The 24,805-nt window shown below is 38.9% G+C and overlaps 2 long non-coding RNA genes across 2 annotated transcripts in view; both read left to right on the forward strand.

Moving 5' to 3' along the window:
* LOC144288505 (uncharacterized) overlaps positions 1-24,805 on the forward strand; it is a 683,266-nt gene that overhangs the window by 605,372 nt on the left and 53,089 nt on the right. The gene's annotated exons all lie outside the window — the stretch shown is intronic.
* Positions 4-894, forward strand: LOC144288503 (uncharacterized). The gene is made up of 3 exons (XR_013356371.1): positions 4-139; positions 279-468; positions 693-894. It is a non-coding gene; the product is annotated as an uncharacterized LOC144288503 (long non-coding RNA).

Here is a 24,805-nt window from a genome sequence, read left to right on the forward strand (position 1 = left end):
ACTCATGAATTGTCCCACAATAATGGTAACTGAGCTCCACAGTGGGATCTGGAATTCCACTGTCATCTCCTTTGTTTCCAGACTTACAGAAACTGTGGCCAAGGGAGGCTTGAAATCTACTACATCAAAGTAGACAAAGGTGGGCACTACCTTTGAGATGCTGTGGTTACTGTGGTTACTAAGTAGAAAATCTTCTTTACTGCTCTTGAAAAGAAGAAGGAATCTTCTGGGTTACCTTTAACAGAGGTAGCGAACTTATCCTGTTGTTTGAAATATAGAATATTCTGGTGATGAGTGACAACAGCTTTTCCAGCAGTCACCACAGCAAACCAAACTGGGATTTCAGAGCTCAGGATAAGATGATCCTGTGGAGTGGCACTGCCCCTGAACAGCAGACTGTTTCCTCTGGTTCCAGCACCACCGACGATGCTACAACAGTGTTTCAGCAAAGACTTTCCAAGTAATGAGGTGAGAAGTAGTAAAATTGCCAAAACTCAGCTGTGTAGTTTTGCATAGCAACTGAACTCTGCTAACCAGGCCTCCATTGCTAGAGCACCAGACTCCATATTCCCTTTTTCTCTGCAAACTAGCATTTATTGTAGCCCCCTTAACCATCCAATTGTCTGAGTCTCATTGATGAACAGAAGTTAAGGCTTTTTCTTTCTGAGCTCTGTGGCCTCTGTGTATTTTAGGACATGCAAATGGATATTTGGAATTGGGGCATCACTAAGAAGCCTCTGAGCCCCAGGACTTCAAGTTCTGACATAAAGAACCTCTCTCTGAGTGTTGTTGATGCTTTACCATTGAAGCTCTAATTGGTGCCCAAAATAGAAAACTTCATTTAAGAAGCAGCCATTACAAAAGGTTATTTTAATAAAATAAAATAAAACTTTCTGTGGGTTTGCTGATTATTCAACTTTTGTCCACTTATCTTGCGCCAGATAGGTTCCAAGATGCTGAACCCTGTGGACTGCATCTGTGGATTGCTTGTGGCCAACTGGCTCCTATTTGCTTTCAGCCAGTTGGAGACATCCGAGATTAGAGGATGCTAGAAAGAGATTTGGGTATTACCTATTCTCTTGCTTCTCTAAAATGTGTTTCTTGGCAGTGTTTTACATCTCCTACCCTACCCCGGCTTCTGGCCTACACTCCCTGTCTAGGAACTCCTGCTCTCATTGGGCTACTAAGGACATCTTTGCATTTCCAGTCTCTAAATTCCTCAACCTCTTCATTGGTTTCCTTCATCTTGCCATAATTCCTTGATTTCTATATTCATATTAAAGTCTCATATCATCTGAGTTTGATTCTGTTTCTTTCTAGGGCTCTGATTATTGCAATGATGATTCTATCTGTTACACATATTACATGCATTGTTTTTTAAAGTCACTCCATTTGTGTTATGATTTAGTCATCTTGAACTACAATAGTCGATGAAACTCTCCATAAACAGCACTTACCAGAAAAGGGGGGAACTCGGGGCCACCTGCCACCAAAAACAGAACAGCTATGATTCAGCAGTTGAAGGATTAGCTTCCAGATTACTGAGATCAATAGGGAACATGAATAACAAGATCTCCTCAAGACTTCCTACAATATAGAATGCTCACTAATGCCAATAAAATTAAACTAATCTTAGCGGTAGATCATTTTGCGCGGACAGTCATTCCCACCGCTGATGTGTCTATCATATCACTGTGTTATTTTCAATATACAGCAGGGCTGAAGATTTATTAGACAGTTTACAGCACCAACAGGTTATGCTGAGCTCAGCAGTGTTGCCAAGCAAAAAAAAATATTACATGAGGGTGTCACTGGTTCTACATACACACAAAAAATCTAAGCATATTTCTTCCTTATTTAAATTTGCTCATGGAAACCATTTTCCACAGGTAAGTGAACAGTGAATGTGTCTGCAACGTGCTATTGCATTCCTACCCAGTGCAGACAAGATGGGAACCATGTTTTCATAAATAAAAAGCCACGGACCATATCATCGCCCTCCTCTTTAACTCTTCTTCCCATGGGTGTATGTGTGGCAGGGAAAGGTTCTGCTTTACCACGGGCTGGGGAATTGAATATTGATGGGATTTGCTGACAGTTTGTGGATGAACGAGTCAGCACAGAACACAAAGGTCATGTTTGCTCTAAATTTGGTAGGTTTAATTTGATTTGGCTAGTTAATTACAAATATAGTGCTTGCGAAAGTAAATCTGGTCAAAGCACCATATTGCAAGGAATCCATATTCTATTTCATTTTCAACCACGTTCATTCCAGTCACACAACTTTTCTGACATGGAGTCCAAATTTAAAAAGTTAATGTACTTAAAAAAATCTGGGTGTGCTATTAAATCATTTGTTAATGTCTTTGATAATTTATAGATAGCATAAACTAAGGAGTAAAAGGAAAAATCACTGTGGAGACATGATTCCTCAAGTCACCTAAAATTTATTCCCTGTGTCCTACATAAGTCAGATTCACAGTAAATTCTGAGAGATGGCTCAAATAAGTCATTGTGTTGCCTCCATTGCTTTCAGGGCTTTGCTTTCTTTGCTTTTACTTATGCTAATTATACACAAGGTCTTAGGCAAAACACTTGCCTTATTACCCAGACCTGGCATCTACAAATATATTTTAAAGATACCAGCTAATTCAAGTAGGAAATATAGTTGGGGGCCTCCCTATCTTATTACAATGGCTTAAATTTATAGAAAATAAATAACTCGATTAAAGAGGTTTAGCTACAGTAAATCCTTGAAGAGCATAAAAGTAAAAGCTGAAATAAAATATAACTTCAGAGTTAAATAAAACCATTTTGTAATCTGGATGCATAGTTTAAGAATTTATTTTTACAGACAGAAAGGCTAATTTAAGCCCTTATCTATTATATAAACAGATTATATATAATAGTGCTCGACACTCTAGGGGACACGAAGCTATAAAGCACCACCACTCAAAAAGCTGTGCTTATAGAGATAAGATATATTCATGTATTCCCACAGAAATTATTCAACATCTGACAGGATATGACAATGATGGTATAGTGTATTGCTGTGAAATGATGTCTTAGTTTAGGTTTTTAAACCACGCATTCTCATCCTCAATTCAGTATTGGTATCAGCCTCTCCCGTCGCACTCCTGGCATGCTCACCTGTCCCAAGGCTGTCCTAACCTCCTCTAGTGAGAACAACCCTCTTCATGGCAGCTTCTGCTGGTCCAGACCCCCAGCTCAAAGATCCCGTAGCAGTATTTTGATCAAGCAAGGTGAGGCTGACAAAATGGAACATTTCTACCCTGAGTGCTAAAAGCGAAAAGAGGTGTTGGTTTTTTTTTCTTCATTCTCTCTCTCTTTTTCTTTCTTTATTTTTGTTTAAGATTTCATTTGTATGTTCATGAGAGACACAAAGAGAGGCAGAGACATAGGCAGAGGGAGAAGCAGGCTCCCTATGGGGAGCCTGATAAGGGACTCGGTCCCAGGATTCAGGGATCCAGGGAATCAGGACCTGAGCCGAAGGCAAGTGCTCAACCACTAAGCCACCCAGCTCTCTCTCTTTTTAAATTTAAATTTCCTGTAGCTGAAAACTGCAGGCTAGATATTACTGGCAACTTATATTCAATACACTTCTGACATAACTTGAATTTATACATTGAATTCATTTTTTAAAATTCTGTTTTCTAATGAACATCAAAAAAAGAAAACAATAAGACCCCTGTTAAAGAATAGGTTACACATATATTATTTAACTTAAATTAATTCTCATAACAGATCATGTTGTAGATGAAACTGAGGTTTGGTTTGGAGTCCTACGCATGATTTCAGAGGTCAGAAATGGCTGGACATAGAATCAAATCCAATCTCTCAATGGAAAACTTGGAATTTTTTTCTACCACTCGTTGAGTCAGGGTTTAGGATTTTTATCCTATTACGCTGGGGGCTAGAGACTGAAGGCCAGGACCCAGATAATCACAGCAAGGCTGGAAAGTGGATTTCTTCATGGACTCTTGAAGGGCTATGGGCAATAGGCACCATGACAAAAATGACATTAAATATAAATATATTTGGAATAATACAGCCTAGTGGTTCTTAGGGAAGAATAAAGTCAACTGCACTGAATATGTATGTGAGTTTACAACCAGAGAAATAACACAAAAGACTAGTTAGGCTTCTTTTATTTTTATTTATTTATTTTTTTTAACTGGGGTAGAGATAGCCAACAAACACCAAACACCTGAAAGCAACAGGAAGTGAGTAGTCTCACCTACGGTGGTTCCTCAGGCTTAAAATAGCCTCAGGATAAGTTCAAAGAGAGAGGAACAGGAAGACATTTGGTGCCTAAGGATATAAAAGAATAGTCAAAGGTCATAGAGGTGGAAGACTAATATTTCCAAATAATGTAAAATTTATTAGAAAACAAAGTTATGAGGGTGCTGCACGTCCCACTCGGTTGCACAGCCATCTCCTGATTTCAGCTCAGGTTATGATCTCAGGGGTCGTGGGATCCTCCCCCATGTTGGGCTCCCAAATTCGTGGGGAGTCTGCTTGAAGACTCTCTCCTTCTGCTCCCCCTCCACTCATGCGTGTGTCTGTTTCTCCCTCTCTGTGATCTCTTTCACTCTCTCTCAAATAAATCTTTAAAAAAAAAGAAGTTATGTATTATTCATATATTGAATATTTATGCTAGCTCTTTCTACACATCTCAATAATATTAACTAAAATAAGAAAAGTTAACATTTGATATGTGTTAGAATTTACTAGATTTCAGTTATGTATAATTTTAATACATTGAAAGGCACCAAAAATGCATTATGAAATCTACAGGTTATTTTTAAATATTTTCCCCCTAAAATTAGCAGCATTCTCAGTGTTAACTTTAGAAGAAAAAGTGTATTACTTCAGACAGTTAACAAATACGTAAAAATGTATTATCAGCCATGAGGAGTATTATGTATGTAAGTTAGATTTAAATTAATTTGAAAAATACAATTCCATTTCCGGATACAGGAGCATGAATCATCAATTTTATTTGTGAAACTCAGATGCCACCTATTGTTTAGAAAAATAAGTACACCATTTTTGTTAAAATTCTATTTTAAGTGACAATTTTCCCATCTCTGGAGAAATATGAACACTGTAAACAGAATAGAAGCTGGCTGCCCAATTGTACAGAATAATTAGAGGTTTCAAGACACAGAAACACTAAGTGAAGCTCCCTGATATTTATATTAGGGAAGAAGTAAATTCTTCTTAAGTGCCCATGTCCCCAGAGGAGCACATTTTGCCCTCGTAATTATTTTTCTATGTATCTCATTGTCATTTTTAGATTGTTGTCATTCCACATGCAATTGTAAGAATAGAGAAATATTATTTATCCTTTTTTAAAAAACTTGTTTGTTTGTTTGTTTGTTTGTTTGTTTGTTTGTTTGTTTAAGAGAGAGAGCGAGAGAGATCACAGAGGGAGAGGGAGAAGCAGACTGCCTGCTGAACGGAGCCAGATGCTGATGTGGGGCTAAATCCCAGGGCCCTGAGATCATGACCTGAGCCCAAGGCAGATGCTTAACCCACTGAGCCACCCAGGTGCCCCTTGTTAATCCTTTCCTCTGGTTCCCCTGGTGCAAACCACACGTCAATAAACCAGGATATTGACATTGATAGGGTCAGGGCATCATCACAAAGGGTATCTTTTGTGGCCTTTTGATCACCACACCCACTCATTTTTTACTTCCCATCAGCTCCTTGATCCCTTGTCACTAATCTGTTCATTTCTCTAGTTTTGCATTTCAAGAATGTTAGATAAATGGTATCTATCGTACAGTATACAAACTTAGGGGACTAGCCTTTTCACTCAGCCTAACTGCCTGGAAGCTCACCCGGATGGTGGTGTGCATCAGTAGTTCATTTGCTGTATTGTGGAGTGGGAGTCCATGGATGGATCTGCTATAATTTGTTTAACCATTCGGTCCTTGAAGGACATCTAGAGTGTTTCCGGTTTGTGGCTATTGCAAATAAGCCTCCTGTTAACCTGCAGGTCCTCGTTTTTCTGTGAACGTCAGTCTTCATTTCTCTGGGATAAATTCCCAGGGGTGCAACTGCTGGCTTGTACGGTAGTTAACATGTTTATCATTTGAAGAAACTGCCAAATAATTTTTCTAGAGTGTCTAGAAAAATGTTTACATCCCTGTCATATCGTGTGAGTGATCCGGTTTCTCTGAAACCTAATTAGAGTTTGACATGGACTCTATTTCTTATTGTAGCCGTTCTGATAGATAAACGGTAGTATCTCATTGCAGTTTTAATTTGCATTTTCCTAATGATGTCAAAAATCGTTTCATGTGCTTATTTGTCATCTGTGTATCTTTGGTGAAAGGTCTTTTCATGTATTTTTGTCCTTTTTCTAACTGGATTGCTTTATTTATTTATTTATTTATTTATTTATTTATTTATTTATTTATTTTTACTTTCCAGTTTTGACAATTCTTTTTATATTTCAGACACTACTAGTGTTTTGTCAGATATGTAATATATAAACATTTGCTTCCAGAATATGGCTTTATTTTTATTCTCTTAACAGATGATAAAGCAGGGTCTTTCACAAAACAAAAGTTCTAAATTTTTCTCAAGTCTAGTTTATCAGTTTTTCCTTTTGTAGACCATACTTTTGGTTGTCAGGTCTAAGAACTCAGCCTAGCTATAGAGCCTGAAGATTCTTGTTTTTCTTTTCTCTAACAGAATTTTAAAGAAATACGTATAATTTTATGTCTTATATTTAAGTACATGATCCATGTTGAGTTCATTTTCATATAAGATGTGAAACTTAGGTCATTTTATTTTTTTGTCTATGGATGTCCAAATGTTCCAGCACCATTTTTTGAAAAGGTTATCTTTCCTCCGTTGGACTATTTTTACAAAATTGTTTTGTCAAAAGCCAGGCATATTTGTGTTCTCTTTTCTATTCCATTGATCTCTATGGCTATCTCTCCACCAATACCACACAGTCTTAATTACTGTGGCTGCATAATAAGTCTTTAAATCATGTAGAATAATTCTTCTTCCAACTCTTATTCTTTTTTCAATATCACTTTAGCTCTTCTAGTACCATCGCCTTTCCATATAAATTTTAGAATCTTGGCTGTATCTACAAGAAATCTTGCTGATGTGTTGATAAGATCGCATTAAACCTGCCTCTACTTCAAGAGAACTGTCATCGTTATATGTCTTCTAATCTACAAACATATTATGTCTTCCCATTTATTGAGATTTTCCTTGATTTGTTTCATTAACATTTTGTAGTGCTCAGTATACAAGCCCTGTACACGTTTTCTAAAACATTTCATTTATTCATTGCTGATATATATACTATTGATTTTTGTATGTTTATTTTATTCTTGCCACTTTGACAGATACTTATTTTAGTAGTTCTTTTGTAGATTTCTTCAGATTTAATATGTATACAACCATCTCATCTGAAAATAGGAACAAGGTTATTTTTTCCTTTCTAATCTTTAGAAAGAGTTTAGTAATCTTTGTTTTCTTGCCTTCGTTGCACTAGCCAAAACTTCTAGCACTATATTGAATAATTAAAGTCCTCTGGATCTAGAATTTTCTTTGTGGGAAGGTATTTAACTATACATCCTTAATGGTTGTGTATTCATGTTATATATTTCTTCTTGAGTGAGCTTTAGTTGTTAACATCTTTTAAGGAATTTGTACATTTCATCTATGCGCTTCTATTTATTGAAAGTTGTGACATTATTCCATTATAATATTTTTAATGTCTGTAGGATCAGCAATCACAACCTTATTCATTTCTGATTTTAATTTGCATCTTCTCTTTTCTTGATCATTCTGGCTTTAGGTTTAGTAATTTTAGTTTTGTTGGGTTTTATTTCTATTTCATTGATTACCGCTTATTTATTTTTTTCCTCATGCTGTATGTTTTTTCCTAGTTTAAGGTAGAATTTTAAAGCATTTGTTTGAGACAATTCTTTTTAATATAAGCATTGATAGCTATACCTTTCCTTCTAAGGACTATTTTAGCCACTTTGCTAAAGCTACATAGGAAGCAGTCTACACATTTTTACAGGTTCTCAATTTTCTTTTAATTCAATATATTTTCTAACTTACCTTGTGACTTCTTTGAGATAGGATCAATTAGAAGTATGTTGTTTAATTTCAAAATATTGAGGGATATTCCCGATATATTTTTATTTCAAGTTTCATGGTCATCATAGAACATGATTTTAATATTTCAGTCTTTGTACATCTGTTGAGATTTGCATTATAAGGTCTGTCTGAGTGAATGTTCTATGTACACTTGAAAAAAAAAAGAGTGGGTTCTTCTCTTGTAGATGGAGTGTTCCATAAATGTCAATTATGTCGAATTGGGTAAGTCTTTCCATATGCTTGTTGATGTTTTTGTCTACTTGTTGTATAAATTAGTGGAAGAAGAGTGTTGACGTTTGTAACTAGAATTGTAGATTTGTCTCTCCTTTTAGTTGTATCAGTTTTACTTACTGTATTATATATACTTGATGTAATCTGTTACTGTATACATACATTTAGAGTTGGATATTTTCTTTATTAAATGAGCCCCATGTCATTATGCGATGACCCTCTTTATTCCTGGCAATATTTCTTGTTCTAAACCTGCTTCATCTAATATTAGTATAGCTAATCTAATCTTCTTTCAATTTGTTTATATGGCACGTCATTTTCTTGTGTTATTTTTTAATCCCTCTTTGTCTTTGTTTTGAGGTGGGTGCTGTATAGATGGTATAGAATTGGATTTTGCTTTTTTGCCTGATATTGATATTCTCTGCCTTTTGCTTGGGTGTTTAAAACATCTACATTTAATGAATTACTGATATGTTTAAATGTAGATGCAATACGTTACTTGTAGATGCCCACTTTTGGGGCCTTTTCCCTTTTTTCTTACCTTCTTTTGAGATAACTGCATAAGTACTTTTCATGACTACATCTTATCTCCACTACTGACTTATTGGTTACATCTATTACTTTTAATTTTGTAGTTTCTCCTAGATAAAATATGCGCACACATATACACATCTTATCACAGTCTATCTTCCAATAATATTATACCATTCCACATATAGATAAGAACCTTATAATAAAAATTACTATGTCCTCTCTACTCTGGGTCTCAAATCAAGATATCCATAATCTGTACGGTGCTCAGGGGTTTCTTCCAAGCTCATGTAGGTGTTGGAAGAATTCAGTGATTTGTGTCTTTAAGACTAAGATGATCTATTCCTCGCTGGCTCTTGTTTAGGTGATGCCCTCAGCTCCTACAGGCCATTCTCACGCTCTTGCCACATGGCCCCCTTCATCCTCGAAGCCACTAAGAGAATTTTTCTCTCTTGAAATCTTTCTCATACTTACATCTTTGCCTTCTGTGTCTGATCTCTAGATGCTCTAAAGGACTCCTGTGATTAAACCAGGCCCAATACTCTGGTTTCTCTTCAGATCGAATAAATCTTTCACCAAAAAAAATAAATAAATAAAAAATAAATAAATAAACCAGGCCCAAATAGACTAAGCTCCTTTTTGCCATTAAAAGTAACATATTCACAGAAATAATATCACACTGTACTCACAGGTTCCATCCACATTCAGGACATGCGCCCCTGGGGGTCATCTTATTAATTCTGCCTAACACACAAGGCAGGGAAACTCACATAAGCTAAAACATAATTCGTAAAGAAGAAAGATAAGAGATTTTCAATCTGTGACTTCTCCAGTTAACTACAAATCTTACTGGACAGTAAGATGTTTTTCACCTTACAGTGCCGTCTACCACATGCCTGACATATAATGAGAACTCAGTATTTGTTAAATGGAACACCTGACTTTCTTTGTAAATAGCTGAAGTTGAAAGAATACATTGATCAACATTATTCTCCAGCACTCTTGAGTGCCTTAATTACTCAAGGCAATCAGGTGTCCTAGATTCCACTTGTAGGGCCTCACTAGTTGAATATTCCAACAAAATCCCAAGTGAAATCGGTTTCTTTTTTTTTTTTTTTTTTTTTTTTTATGATAGTCACACAGAGAGAGAGAGAGAGGCAGAGACATAGGCAGAGGGAGAAGCAGGCTCCATGCACCGGGAGCCCGACGTGGGATTCGATCCCGGGTCTCCAGGATCGCGCCCTGGGCCAAAGGCAGGCGCCAAACCACTGCGCCACCCAGGGATCCCGAAATCGGTTTCTAATAAAGGAAGCACAACCTCATACACTATGTCCCTGCATTATGAGAACTCTAAATAGGAAAAATGCAAAAGGAAAAAACTCAATCATCACACATGCATACATAATGTGAATTATACATTGATAGTAGTAACCAGGAAGTAGGATGTATGGACCACTTGCTTGGAATCTGGCAGACAAAATCAGAGAGGTGGTGCTTCTAGACAGGTGACACATTGCAAAACGTTTCTATTCTCTCTCCACTCATCTTTCTTCTCTTTTGAACACACTTTTAATACCCTTTCCCATTTCAACTTTGTCCAGCTGCCTCTTCCCAGCTTCCTTGATTTCTTCTTTGCTACTTCTTTCTACCTCTCCATTTTCCTTTCTCTCCATGTATCCTTCTCCTTTCTCCTTTTCTCTTCTCTGTCTCACATTAGATCCCTTGTTCTCCTCACCACTATCCTATCTACTGGTTCGCCTCCTCTCTCCAGCTTGTATTTTCTCTTTTAAATAACTGTTGATTACTTTTCTATGAATCGGCTTTGCTTTTTTTTTTTACATTTGTTTTTATTTAAGTTTGATTTGCCAACATATAGTATAACACCCAGTGCTCATCGCATCATAAATCAGCTTTTCATCTTCTATTTCTGAATATTAAATCTGTGATAAGAGCTATGTATTTTATCTATGATAAGTATATGTATTTCTAATATCAGCCTATAAGGACAAAATGAAAGATTAAGTATTCTTATCTTATATAATCTGAACTAGTACATAGGATTGGAAATCTCACATTGCCCCAAAATATCTCTGACCTGTTTCCATCTCTATATACATCCTATATACATCCCTCTTACAGAGTGGAGCAATGCTTAAATACTTAAACTTTCCACTAGATGGCAGATGATCACACAGGGAGACTGACCATAGAAAAAAAGATTTTGTAGAATTAAATTAGTTACAAAGAAAAGGCAGTTTTGTTTCTGTTTTTACAAATAGGGCAAATACCAAATGAAATATCTGAAAGCACTTTCCAGATTCCTATTACCTCATATTTATGAATCAGAAAACAAAGCAAAGATAAATAAATAGAAGAAAGGTTATAGGGAGGAAATGTTTTCCTAACTATAGGGACCAAATAAATGGTTCACAATTATTCATCATTAAGATAGAAAAAAAATAAAATGAAAATGCACCATAAGCAGCCCTGTCAGTAAGATGGTTTAGACTGAAAAACACTGTGATCACTTATAAATGATAATTATGTCTAGAGGAGAAATATGAATGATCATATGAAGAGAACATATCTAAATAGCATAATAGTTTAGTGAAGGATAAATATATTAGTGGCGGTGGAGTTGCTTACTACCAGGAATTACCAAATTAATATCTATTGAATCAAATTAAAAGCATCTCTACATACTGTCGAATGCAATAAAAATGACAAGTAACACATCAGTAGGCTTAATATTTCAGGTATTCATACCAATCAATAAACAAGTGGGACTCTGTGGAACTAAAAAGCTTCCGCACAGCAAAAGAAATTATCGATAAAATGAAAAGGCAACCTATGGAACTGACCAACATGTTGGCAATTCATATATCTGATAAGCTATTAATATCCAAAATATATGAAGAACTCATATAACTGAAGAGAACAAAAGCTAACGACCAGATTTAAAAAATAGGTAGAGTAACTGAACAGTTTTCCCAAGAAGATGCACAAATGGCCAACAGGTATGTAGAAAGGTGGTCAACGTACTAATCAGGGAAATGCAGAAACTATAATAGGATATCACCTCACACCGGTTAGGATGGGTATCATGAAAAAGTACCTCTCCACAAGATATATTCTATTACAAAAGGATAAACTATACAATTACAGTTAGCGTCTGGAGATGAGAGATTATCTTGGATTTTCCTGGGAGAACCAATGCAAACAGGCTCCTTAATCATGAGAAAAGGAGGCAGAGGAGGCAGAGAAAGAGGTGTGAGCATAGAAGCAGAGCTCAGAGTAATTCTGTTTCTGGAATTCAAGAGACCAGGAACGTGGTGGTCAGCACCTAGAAGCTAGGGAAGGCAAGGAAACAGATTCTCCCATAGAATCCCCAGAGAGGAAGGCTAGTATCTCCATATTAGCTCTGTGAGACCTGTTTTGGGCTTCTGACCTCCAGGATTATATGATCAGAAAGTTCGTGTTGTTTTAAGCCACTGCATTTGTGGAAAGTTGTTACAGCAACAATAAAAAAACAAAAAACAAAATGCAACTCCTTAGGAAAGAAATATCAGCTATTTCTTTTAATGCAAGAAAGTGATCCCCTATACTAGAATAAGGTTTACTTACGTCTCAGAAAAGGCTATTGGGGGAAAAAAGCATCCGTCTTATGTAACAGATAATGAAAATGTTTTCCCTCTAACTGGTAAAATAATTGTTTGTGGAGAAAGGCCTGATTTCTTGATAATGTACTTAGGTTAGCACATTTTAAGTGAGATACACACTCCAGAGCTGACAAGTTCCTTGCACGTTTCACAGGCAACAGGAAAACGATTCTGCGTAATAAAAGAGGCTGATGATGGAGTACAGGGCTGAGCTGCTCTAGGACAACCAGGGAAGGGATGTAGAGTCCAGGAAGAGAGCACAGAGTTTATGTCCTGGGGACTGGGTGAGTGAAATGCCAGGCGCTGCAGGACCCCCCTCTCCGTTTCTATCCCGATGAGCTTTTGCTAGGGTAATAAACGATCTCATTGGCTCAGTGGCTTAAATGATAAATAATATGTCTCCCTGGGGAGCGTCGGTTGTGGCTCTGTGGGGCCCCACTGGGTTCCTGGTATCAGCGAGGTTTGGGTTCAGAGCGGCACTGTGTGCGTCTCATGCTGGGATCCAGGCTGAAGAAGGGCCGTCTAAGCATGCTGTTCTCATGGAGGATGGTAGGAGGGCTGGAGGGCAGTGGGCTTCTCTGAGAAGAAGGCAACCTGTCACTCCTTGAAGAGGAGACAATATTTGCTGAACAATAGTCCAATCTACCATAATCCCGTAACACTTCAGGCAAACTAGGAAACTAATGATGGAGCTGGCGTCGCTGGAAATCGGTGACAGCCAGAGTGTATGTGGAGTTTTACATTGAAGTCTGCACAGGACTGCCAACAGTAAGCCCAAGCAAGTAAGGAAAAGAGCAAAAGAAGAAACAACTGAGTTAATTTTATTTTTACTTTAACCCAAAGGGAAAGAAAAGTGAACCAACATTTTGATAACATCCCTTTATCAGGTGCTGTGCTGAATAAGTTCATGGTGTTTCATCTTCACAGGTGTTTTGAGGTGAGAAAACAAGCTCAGAAAGGTTAAGAATATTGCACAAGTCCCTCTAGTTTGTATCCCATGATGGCAACTCAGGAGCGTATCATTAAGGAAAGTTGAACTCTTGAGTCCATGGGCATAGGAAGTGACTCTTTCAAAATAGGCAGCTAGAAAAACAGAACAAGATAGCAACCCCCATCAAAATTGGGAAGGGCTTGTTTTGCGTGGAAATGAGGTTAAAACAAGCCGAATCAGTAGACCAGGCAAAGTCATGGTCTATGGATTTCTGGAAGACAGTGGTGCAGCTCCAGCCCCCAGGGACTGGCCGGTGCCAACAGCAGCTGCAGTCAGAGAGAGATAACCAAGGAAATAAAGTCAGAAGCATTTATAATGGAGCTGAAACAGGGACACTGCTGGCCCATGAGAAGAACCTTTGAAAGTAGAAAAATGTGCCCTCCTTTCCTTTTATTTAAAGATTTTATTTATTTATTTTTGAGAGATACACAGAGAGAGGGAGAGACACAGGCAGAGGGAGAAGCAGGCTCCCTGAGGGGAATCTGATGTGGGACTCGATCCCAGGACCCCGGGGTCACGCCCTGAGTAGAAGGCAGATGTTCAACCACTGAGCCACTCAGGTGCCTCTCTGTCTAGTTTTTATTGATTGATTGATTGATTGATTGATTGATTGATTTATAGATATACCATATCAAAATTCCACCCAATCTTTAGGACCTGACTCAGATCCCAGACTAATTTGGTCAAGGTTCCACAACTGATACTGGGTGATCCTCTGATCCTTGGGTGTCTTGTTTGTGCCTCCACTATGAATTAACTTTTATGATCAGGATGCCTGAGTGGCTCAGCGGTTTGGCGCCTGCCTTCAGCCCAGGGTGTGATCCTGGAGACCCAGGATCAAGTCTCACATCAGGCTCTCTGCATGGAGCCTGCTTCTCCCTCTACCTGTGTCTCTGCCTCTCTGTGTGTCTCTCAAAAATAAATAAATAAAATCTTTTAAAGACCTTTTATAATAATGGGTAAGTTTTTATTAGAATACCCAGAAAAACTCTACTTATCCTTCAAGCCTAGCCCCAAAGCTCTTTTTTTATTTGAAACCACCCCTGCCCCTCCACAACCTGATCTAGGTAGTTTGTCACTCCCTCCCTTTACGCTAACATTAAAGATAGAGTGCACATAATCTGACCCTCACTAATTTATATAGTTGAGGAAGATTTTGGGGGGGAAGGCAGGAGTGGAGGTAAACTAAGCATTTGTGGGGGATCCCTGGGTGGCGCAGCGGTTTGGCGCCTGCCTTTGGCCCAGGGCGCGATCCTGGAGACCCGGGATCAAATCCTACGTCGGGCTCCCGGTGCATGGAGCCTGCTTCTCCCTCTGCCTGTGTCTCTGCGTCTCTCTCTCTCTGACTATCATAAATAAATTTAAAAAAATTAAAAAACAAAAAACAAAAAAAACTAAGCATTTGTGAGCTTACTGAAAGCAGAGGATGTAGGATGACTTTTCCATCTTTGCTCCCTTGAAATAATAGGGAACTTAGATCAGAGTTTTTATGCCTGGAAACTACTGACATTTGGGGCCAGCTGAATATTTGTTGTAGAGGATTGTCCTGTGCATTGTGGGATATTTAGCAGTTTTCTTCTTCAGCTTTTTTTTTTTTTCTTTTTCATTCTTGACTACCAAAACTCTCCAAACACGGCCAAATACTCCTGATGGGATAAAACTACATCTGGATGAGAACCACTGATCTAAACCACAGTGGAAAGCAGTGTGTGTTGACTTAACGTCAGGAATTGTCCAATTTTTTCCTCCACCTTCTTCTTCCACATCGTGTAGCACTAGAAAGGAGTTCAACGAATGTATTTAAATGAATAAGTGACTTAAATACTTTGCAAATAGCACTAAACCTTTCTTCTTAGCCATTAAAAATAGGGTTTACAGGGATGGTATCTATTCATGAGAGAGACGATGTGGTATTTTGGCCAATGAGGCAAATTCTAGAGTCAGACGGGGTAGGTTCAAATCCATGGTGCATGAGTTTATATCCCAGCTCTCAGCTTCCTAGTTCAATAACCTTGAGCAAGTCATTAAACTTTGCTGCACCTCAGTATCCTCATTATGAAATGATGATATGAATAGTGCTTATCTCAACATGACTATGTGAAGATTACATGTTAGCTATGCAAAACACTTGGAGCAATACGTGCCAAGTGTCAGTTATTGTCGCGTATGTATACGTGTGCAGGTGTCAGTGGACTAATATATCATGTCTATTACAGAACATACGAACTTATGCAATTATTTTCAGAGCAACATACAATAATAGATATAAAGAGGTTCTGATATTTCCCCACCCAGTGGATTATTTTTCTTTTTTTTTTTTTTTTTTTTTTTGCATGCCTTGAGTGCTATGTATTACTCTTCAAAGATTTCAGCTCTTAGGAGCACACTGAGGGTTGATGAGGGATTGGCATTCTTCATGGCCCGGAAGCTGCCTACTGAAAGCTCCTGTGGAGATGGACTGGGGTCTGTGATTTGGGCCAACAGTTACATCTGATGGGCCAGTTTCACATTAAGTTCTGTGTTCACACTCTCATCTGCTACCTTCAAGGTTCTGTTTAAATATTACATCCTGGTTTTTACCTACAATCCATGGAATTAAGTAAAAGTTCTGTGTTCAAAATTGCACCAAAGAATTAAAAAAAAAAAAAAAGAATTGAAAAGGTAGAAGAGGAGGTTCTTATTAGACAGAAGCAGAGGTTACTATTCAAATGTTTATCCATTCATTCGATAGACACTTATTGAGCACTTAATGTGTCAAACATGATGGAGGTTGAGCATTAGTCTGGAAACAAAGCATTCAAAAATAGCTATCTTTTCAAAACTTGCAGTATGGTGGCCAGAAGAGCACTTCAGGAAAGGAGAGCTACAAGGTTAAAGGCTATTAGACAAGAACATGCTCAGTGTGTTGGGGGTAAGACCAAGAAACCAAAGTGGCTGGAGCAATGTGAGCTTACGTAATAAGAAGGACTGAAGGCCAGAGAAGTAAAGGCTGGGGTGTGGAGGAGGAGGGTCACAGATTGTACAGGGTCAGGAGGTCACTATAAGAAATCTAGCTTTTTATTGCAAGGGACTTAGGAAATCATTGAAGTATTTTTAACAGACAAATTATATCATCTGAAAGCACTTTAACTGGATCATTTGGGCTGCTGGGTTCCAAATGAACTGGGGCAAGGGTAATGTTCAAGAGCAAGAGCAAAAGCATGAAGCCCAGCCAGGATTCGCCTATAAAATATTAAAGTAAAATAGTACAAATGAGAAAAGTGATGTTGGCCTGTGCTATATGGATGGCAGTGGTCAAATTTCGTTTGTATTTTGGAGGTAACGCATTGAGGTTTTGCCAACTCATGTGGCCCTTGAGAAAGGGGAACATTAAGGATGACACTAAGACTTTTGACCTGAGCAACTTTTGCCCTGACATTGGAAGAAAATAGTAGTCTGGAGTTCAATACAGAGGACCAGATTATAACTCCCAGTTTTGGAGTTTGTAGCATATAGATGGCTTAAGCCATGGACTGAATGAGATCACCCAGAAGGGAATACGGATAGGGGAATAAATCAGATGAATTCTGGATATATTTGTAGTTAGAGTTAACAGGATTTGCTGACAATTTAAATGTAGATGTAAAAGATAAGACTCAAGGATGACTCCAAGGATTTTTGGAGAAAAAAAAAAAAATGAGGCTATTGATGGGCTGATCCTGGGGACCTCCAATATTGAAGATAAAAAGCAATCAGCAAACCGAGAAGGAAGAGTTAGAAAGGAAGGAATCAAACCAGAGAAGTGTGATATCTTAGAAGCCAAGTGAAGACAGTGTATCAAGGAGCAATCAATGGTCCTTGAAACCTGTGGCAAATGCTACTGGATTAATATGAAAACCGAGAAATTACAATGGGACTTCACATGACCGAGGTCATGGTCTATCATACTTAAAGTAGTATCAACGGAGAGAGATGGGAACAAAAGAATGGTTGCTAAGAGAGTGCATCTTAAAAGTTCTTATTACAAGAAAAAAGGTTTTGTAGCTTTTGTAACAGATGGTAAGTAGACTTATTGTGGTGATCATTTTGCAGTGGATTCAAATACCAAATCACTATGTGTATACCTGACAGTGATATAATGTGATATGTCAATTATACCTCAATAAAAAAATAGGTAATGATAGGAATTGCTGGGAGAACAGAGGAAGAAAAATTATATCAAGACATTATAAGATTATAACAATTCTAAGGAGTTTTGCTATAAAGGAGAGCAATGAGATGATGGTTACAGAGAGAGGTGTGATCAGTTTTGTTAGTTTGTAGGTTGGATAAATAGTAGCGTGTGTTTGTGCTAATATGAATTAGTTAACAGAGAGACAAACTTTATAGACACATAAGAAAGCAGGAGGTTGCTGAAGAAATTTCCACGGGCAGGCTATAGAGAATGGGTTCTAGTCTGCAAGAGAAGCGCTGGCCTTTGCTAGAAACAGGGACATATCAATAGGAACAGAAGAGAAGGTAAAATATTTGGGGGGAAGGGACAGGCAGGTGGGTAGATGTCCTTAGAGCCTACAGAATTTTTCTCATTAATTCTCTTCTCTTAAAAAAATAAAATAAAATAAAAAATAAAAAAAATAATAATAATTCTCTTCTCTCAATGGATCAGGAAACCAGGTCATCAGCCAAGAATGCATTTGGAGAAAAGATCTGAAATAATCAAGGCAAGTGTGAGTGGATCAGGGAAATAGCTGAGGGCTGCCGGAAAGCATAGCAACCCACGTAAGGTCAATTTCCATGAACTAAAAATGAGATAAGACATCATGGCTCATGGCTTTGGTTTTTCCTTTAGTCACATTCAGTGGCTCAGGACAGGCCAGTTTAGACAGAGTTTTATATTTAACCAGGACCGTGTTTAGGTAGAAAGCAAGAAAAAGATTGAAGGTATATGCAGGGGAATGGTGATGATGACTCACCACGTAATTTAATCTAGTTAGGTAGGGAAATGCAAACAAAGTGGGGAGGTAAAGGCCAGTGACAGGTAACAGAATTAAGGGGCTGTGGGTGCAATGTGTCAGAAGGATTTTTTTGGAATTTTGTGACATGAGAGAGTGAGCTGGAATATGAGAGGCCGCACTCAAAAGTAAGTTTGAAATTGGGATCACAGGGGGCTCTCTGTTATTGTTAAAGATGTGCTAGATCAGGTGAACCAGGTTGGGGGTGGGGGGTGGCTCTAGACTGAGGATAAAACCCCTGGAGAAGATCCATCCTCACCACAAGGAAGGTAAAGCTGTTCTCAAGAGTTCAGGTCATTAGGTCTATCCTTGAAGGAGAAGGGGTTATTTCTAAGAAAGCCAATAGGTTTCTACCAAAAGATTCTTGATGTACTAGTCAGATTGGTAGTGTAGCTGTCAATCAAAGACCTCAGTGAGAAGCTGGGCCTGGACGCCCCCAGTACCGACTTCTTAGGGGTGCTGTGCACCAGGCCCTGTGTGTTGCCAGGAACTGGAGTGGTTGTGTTGCCCCAGGCAAGTGGCTCCACCTGTCTCTGGTCTTTGCCCACTTCCTGTCCCTGGCCCACTTCCAGGCCCTCCCCCTGGCTAGCTGGGACTCCAGGAGTGGGGTGAAGACCTGACTGGATGTGTCCTCAGTGGGGTGGGGGGCAGGAGGGGAGAGTGAGGGGAAGGAGAGATGGGGAGGTGGGGAGCGGCCAAACCAAAGGGGCAGATGGGGCCGTTAGGAGAGCAGGGAGGCGCCCTGATGCAACTGAAGGGCTTGTCTCCTGTACCACCATGAAGCTCTTTGCCTCCTGGAGAAGGAAGGTTGAGCCCCACAGCCCACCCGCAGGCTGGGCCAGTACCCATCACCCCACCCAGCCAGGCTACAACCTCCAAGATAAGGATTTAAAGAAACTTTACAAGGCAGCCTCAGTGGGGCATTTGGAGAAGGTGAAGGAGCACCTTCAGCTCAAGAAACATGATGTGAATGTACGGGACAGAGAATACAGGTGACCAGATGGATGAAGGCCACCGTGGAGTGGAGGCTGGCTCAGCAGGAGCGGGATTTGTCTGGGCCGTGTCATCGGCTGTCCCTCTAGGTTTCCCATAGTGGGGACAGAGGTCTGGTAACCACTGGCAGAGGGTCACACTCCCAAGTTCCAGCTTGTTCTTTTTAAAAGTGTTTAAAAATGATATTTGAGGTCATTGGTGTCCTCCCTGATTGCCTCCTCTCCTCCCACCACATTAATCTCCACCTGGCACTTCACTCTTTACCCAAACTGCCGTTGCTGTTTTTGTTTTTAATTTGCTATATATACTCCCTACCCACCCAAGATGTACCATACTACTGATGTGCTAATAGGAAAAAAGTAGAGGAGACTTCCCAGGGTAGTGGTTATTAAGATTTTAAGACATTGAGACAGCAAAACAATTGACTTTTTAATGTGGATCTTCTATGATTTTTTTTTTTTTGCCAATTGCTGAGTATCTTCAAAAAAGCCCAATAGCAATCACTTACTGCAAAAACAAAATTAATTTTATACATTAAGAAATGAAGACGTTACGTGTTTGGTGTTAATAACAGAAAATACGTACTGTCTATGCCTACCTTAAAATCTTTTGGGGAGTTTGCAAGCCATACGGTATGAAAAACATCATTTTTCATCATAATTGGGTAACTGGAAACTATGGTTATAAAGAAGGTTCGTGTCAGTTTGCTAATAGTTCTATGTCCTTCCCTTCGACAAAAACACGGTTATCTAAATGTATCCGACTTTTATCCTACACCGCCTCATTGACTTACTTTCCAAGGTCATGCGTAACCTCAACACCACTTCATTCAGTGGTCAATTCTCAGTCTTACCCAGTGGGCATCCCGGCCCAATATCTTACTCGCCCTGTCAGTAGTATTTGAAATACTGTCTTGTCTTTCAGGACACTTGGCGTCTTCACCTGGCATCTCCTCTACTCCCGTGGGCACTTCTTTCCAGACTTCTTGGCTGATTTCTTTTCCTGTCTGGTCAATATTTGAGGGCTCAGAACTTGAAATGATTCTCTGTGTCTTACTCTTCACTTGCCCTGTGAAGAGAGATTATCTTTAAATGTCTATATTCCAGTGCCTTCCAACAGCTTATCTCCAGCAAGCTCTCTGCCCTGAACTCCAGACTCCTATATGTAAATACCTACACTTGAACATGTATATCGGATAGACTATGGTGTCCTGGCAAATGTTTAATAGCAGGCTCTTAGTTGACGGTGGGGGTAAAGCGAAGGGAGGAGAAGCCCTGATTTCAAGCTACCAGTGTGATGTCATTTGGGTTGAACCATTCCTGCAAATTTAACACTTGGCTTGTGAGAGCCACTAGCGCCATCACATCACTCTTTAGACATCTCAAACATCCCCAAACTGTGCTCCTGTTTTTCCTCCTCAGACCTACATCTCTCTCTCTCTAGAAATACCAAATCATGTCTTTCAGTTGTTAGGTCAGAAACCCTAGAGTCATTCTTGACTCCACTCTTTCTTTCATATCACCCATCTTGGGAATATTTTGGTTCCACCTTCAAAATATCTCTAAAATCCAACTATTTCTTTTTTTTTTAAGATTTTAAAAATTTATTTCTTTGAGAGAATAAATAGAGCAGAGCACAAGCAGAGGGAGAGGCAGAGGAAGAGGGAGAAGTAGACTCGCCTCTGAGCGGGGAACTCGACAAGGGGCTCCATCCTAGGACCCCAGGATCCTGACCTAAGCCACCCGGGTGCCCCTAAGATCCAACTATTTCTTGCCAACCTCACAAGTTACCATTCTAGTCGAAGCTTCTATCATATCTTAATCAAAATTCCTGCAGTGGCCTCCTAACTAGTTTTCTGTCTTTTAACTTTTTCTGTTTATTCTAAATGCAGTAGCCAGAATGAGCCTATAAAGTGTATGTGAAATGCGTCGTCGTTCCTTGCCTTAGCAACTTCCACTGGCTTTCCATTTCATTAGGGTGAAGGCCAAAGTCCTTCCAATGGCTTGTTCGGCCTTACATGACATTTACCCCCCACCCTGCTATCTCTCGGATCTTGAGACCCACTCCTTTCCCTTTCACTCATCTCTAGCTTCCCTGGCCTCCTCAATGTTCCACAGAAATCCAGAAATGTATGAGGGCACTTGTCCCTGCTACTCCCTTTGCCTGAAGTGCTTTCCCCCCAGATATCTACATGGCTCCCGCCCTCCCTTCCTTCCTTTGCGTATTTAATTATATCCCCTTATCAGCAAGGGCTTCCTTGGCTTCCCTATGTACAGTTGCGTGTTCTCTCCTTGCTGACATTTCCTACTTGGCACACTGTCTGGCATGCTTTCTGTTTTAAGCTTTTTGTTTACTTCTTCTTACTCCATAAGAGCAGATATTTTTGTCTATTTTGTTGCTGCTGTCTCCTCATCACCTAGAATCCTGCCTAGCCATCATAAATGCTTACTAGACACTTTTTTATGAATGCGTACACAGGTATTTTTTGACTCATTATAAACTTACTTTGAAGTGAAACCAGTTCAGCATTTGATCTTAAGGGCATTTGCATGGCCCTTTTAATACAGTAAGAAACAATTGTAATTAATATAACTTGTATATGAATATCAGTAAGCACACAAAGCAAATATCTTAACAATATATGATCTGGCATGTTCTTGGGTATTGTAACTTCTCAAACTAAGACTTCTCTCTAACTCTGTGTTTTGTTATATTGATGTAGAACACCTTTGCACCTGGCCTGTGCTAATGGATATTCAAATATTGTCTCTCTCTTAATTGAGCAACTGCGCAAAATAAATGTCTGCGATAGTGAAAACCGATCTCCATTGACTAAGGTGTGTTAATTTTTCCTTTTCAGTTGGAATGCATCTGAGTTCTTCTAGTTAACTTTTGTTGGATTTCAGTTTAAAACATAGTATTAAACAGTTTTAATACGTCATATCCTGAGTAATGGGTTGGTTGCTCATCTGTTCTTGTTGTCTTGACAGGCAGTACAGTGTGCTAAGGAGGACTGTGCTACCATTCTTCTAGGACATGGTGCAGACCCGAATCTGGCAGATTTAGACGGCAATACTGCGCTCCATTGTGCCGTCTGTGGCCAAAGTGTCTCCTTAGTTGAAAAATTGCTTGAACACAAAGCTAATCTTGAAGATCAAGATAAGTCTATTGAAAATAACATATTTTAGAGAAAGCAATGGAAGAAGGTATTTATTACAGATAATTCATATCTGATGAAACACATGTTGTATGAAGCATGAATTTTCCAAAATGAAATTGGGGAAAAGAAAAAGAAGAATGAGATTATCAAATACTGGTAAGGTTTTCCTTTTTTAAAAGTCTTGGTCCAGGGACTCCTGGGTGGCTCAGTGGTTGAGCGTCTGCCTTCTGCTCAGGCGTGATCCCACGTCCTGGGATCGAGTTCCCCATCGGGGTCCCCACAGGGAGCCTGCTTCTCCCTCTGCCTGTGTCCCTGTTTTTCTCTCTGTGTCTCTCATGAATAAATAAATAACGTCTTAAAAAAAAAAGTCTTGGTCCATTTCATTTCAGACTGTAACACTGAACCCCAAAACAATGCTATACTTAACAATGATAAGTGTTCAAAGGCCTATATCAAATGGGAAATATCTGATTTCCCTATAAGTTGATATCGGTTAAAAACCGTAAGTCTGCATTTTTTCCTGTCTTAACTTAAATACTCACAGATAATGATAATAGGATTAAATTGGAAAATCACTGTCCTAAAAGGAATCCAACTCTCCTATTGAGATGAGTTGTTGTTATTTTCTTGTTTAAGCGTCCTAACACTTAAGGTCACTGAAATTTTCTCTCTATGACAGCCCAAAACAAATGCCAACCTTGGAGGTCTAAATGCAATTGATGGTTTGTAATACTTGCCTGAAGCGTGTGATGTGTGTTGCTTAAATACTCCAGGCTGCTCTTGTCCACAATTCAAGTTAGGCCTAAAGTAAAAACTTTAATTTTATTTTTGAATGACCCACCTCCAGTCTATTTTCTTAGTCTCTGAAATCATATTTTGTTATGTATCAAAACTTTTTAAAAATTAGAGTGTCTTTTAGATTGAACTTAAATCTAAAAGGCATATAATGTACGTATAGTATTTTAAGTAATCATTTTGAAATCTTTTTTTCAGGATGGGTATACTCCACTGTTACTTGCCATTACTGAAAATAATGCAAAAATGGTAGAGTATCTTCTGAAAAGAGGAGCAGATGTGAATGCTTCAGATAACAATCAAAGGTATAATACACGCCAAATAAGAGCATTTAACAATAGCAAGTTAAATTAAGCTATAACTATAGCTTCCTAACAAGACAATGTGTGTGTGTGTGTTTGTGTATATTTGTAAATATATTTTGTGATATTGATAAAAGATCTGGCCATATATTTCGGCCAAACTACCTAGATTCCCAGGATGTGTTTTTCTGTAAAATCAAACAGTTGGACCAAATTGGTAGGTCATTAATAGTAATAGTAGTATTTATAACCTTAGAATTTGAATCTTACACAGAAAATCTCTAAATCCTACTTGCTATAGTTAAATGGGGCTAGGGGACCCAGAGCCCCAGGTTGCCCCTCCCTAGTATTTTGAGACATCTTGAAAACACCAGGGTTCCAGGGAACAAGGATTGAAAACCATTGAGCGAGCAGCTTCCTAGAGACTCTTCTATTTTTAAACTCCATGATAACCTGTGATTGGTGCACCTTTTTTAGCAAATCTGCCCCACCTTTTAATCCTTGCCCTAACTCTTTCCCCGTTAGAGATTCCACATTTGAATAGTAAATTTAGAAGACTTTTTTTAAAAAGTATAATATATGTCTAAGATCCATAAATACACATTCATGTGTCTCTCTTGCTCCAGAACAGCCCTTATGATTGCTCTAAGTGATGAACCAACAAATTTAGTCGGTCTTCTTCAGCAAGAAGTGGATCTATCTTGCCAAGATATTTATGGATTCACAGCTGAGGAATATGCCTCTTTTAATGGTCTTACTGTGTAGGTGATACTGCATATCTTTTAACAATTGCATTGGATTTGATCATAAGGAAAGAACCATGAGCCTCAAAGTGCAACCACAGCTGAAATAGGCACCACAGTAGGGCGAGCCGTATTATGGATTCTGATCCCATGGGTCCAGGGATCCCTGATTTCACTTGTTTGTAGGGTCCAATCGATATAAGAACTGCAGGTAGGCTGAGTGTACAGATGAATTCCCGGTGGCACTGG

The sequence above is a fragment of the Canis aureus genome, chromosome 18 (assembly GCF_053574225.1).
Source record: "Canis aureus isolate CA01 chromosome 18, VMU_Caureus_v.1.0, whole genome shotgun sequence".
NCBI lineage: Eukaryota > Metazoa > Chordata > Mammalia > Carnivora > Canidae > Canis > Canis aureus.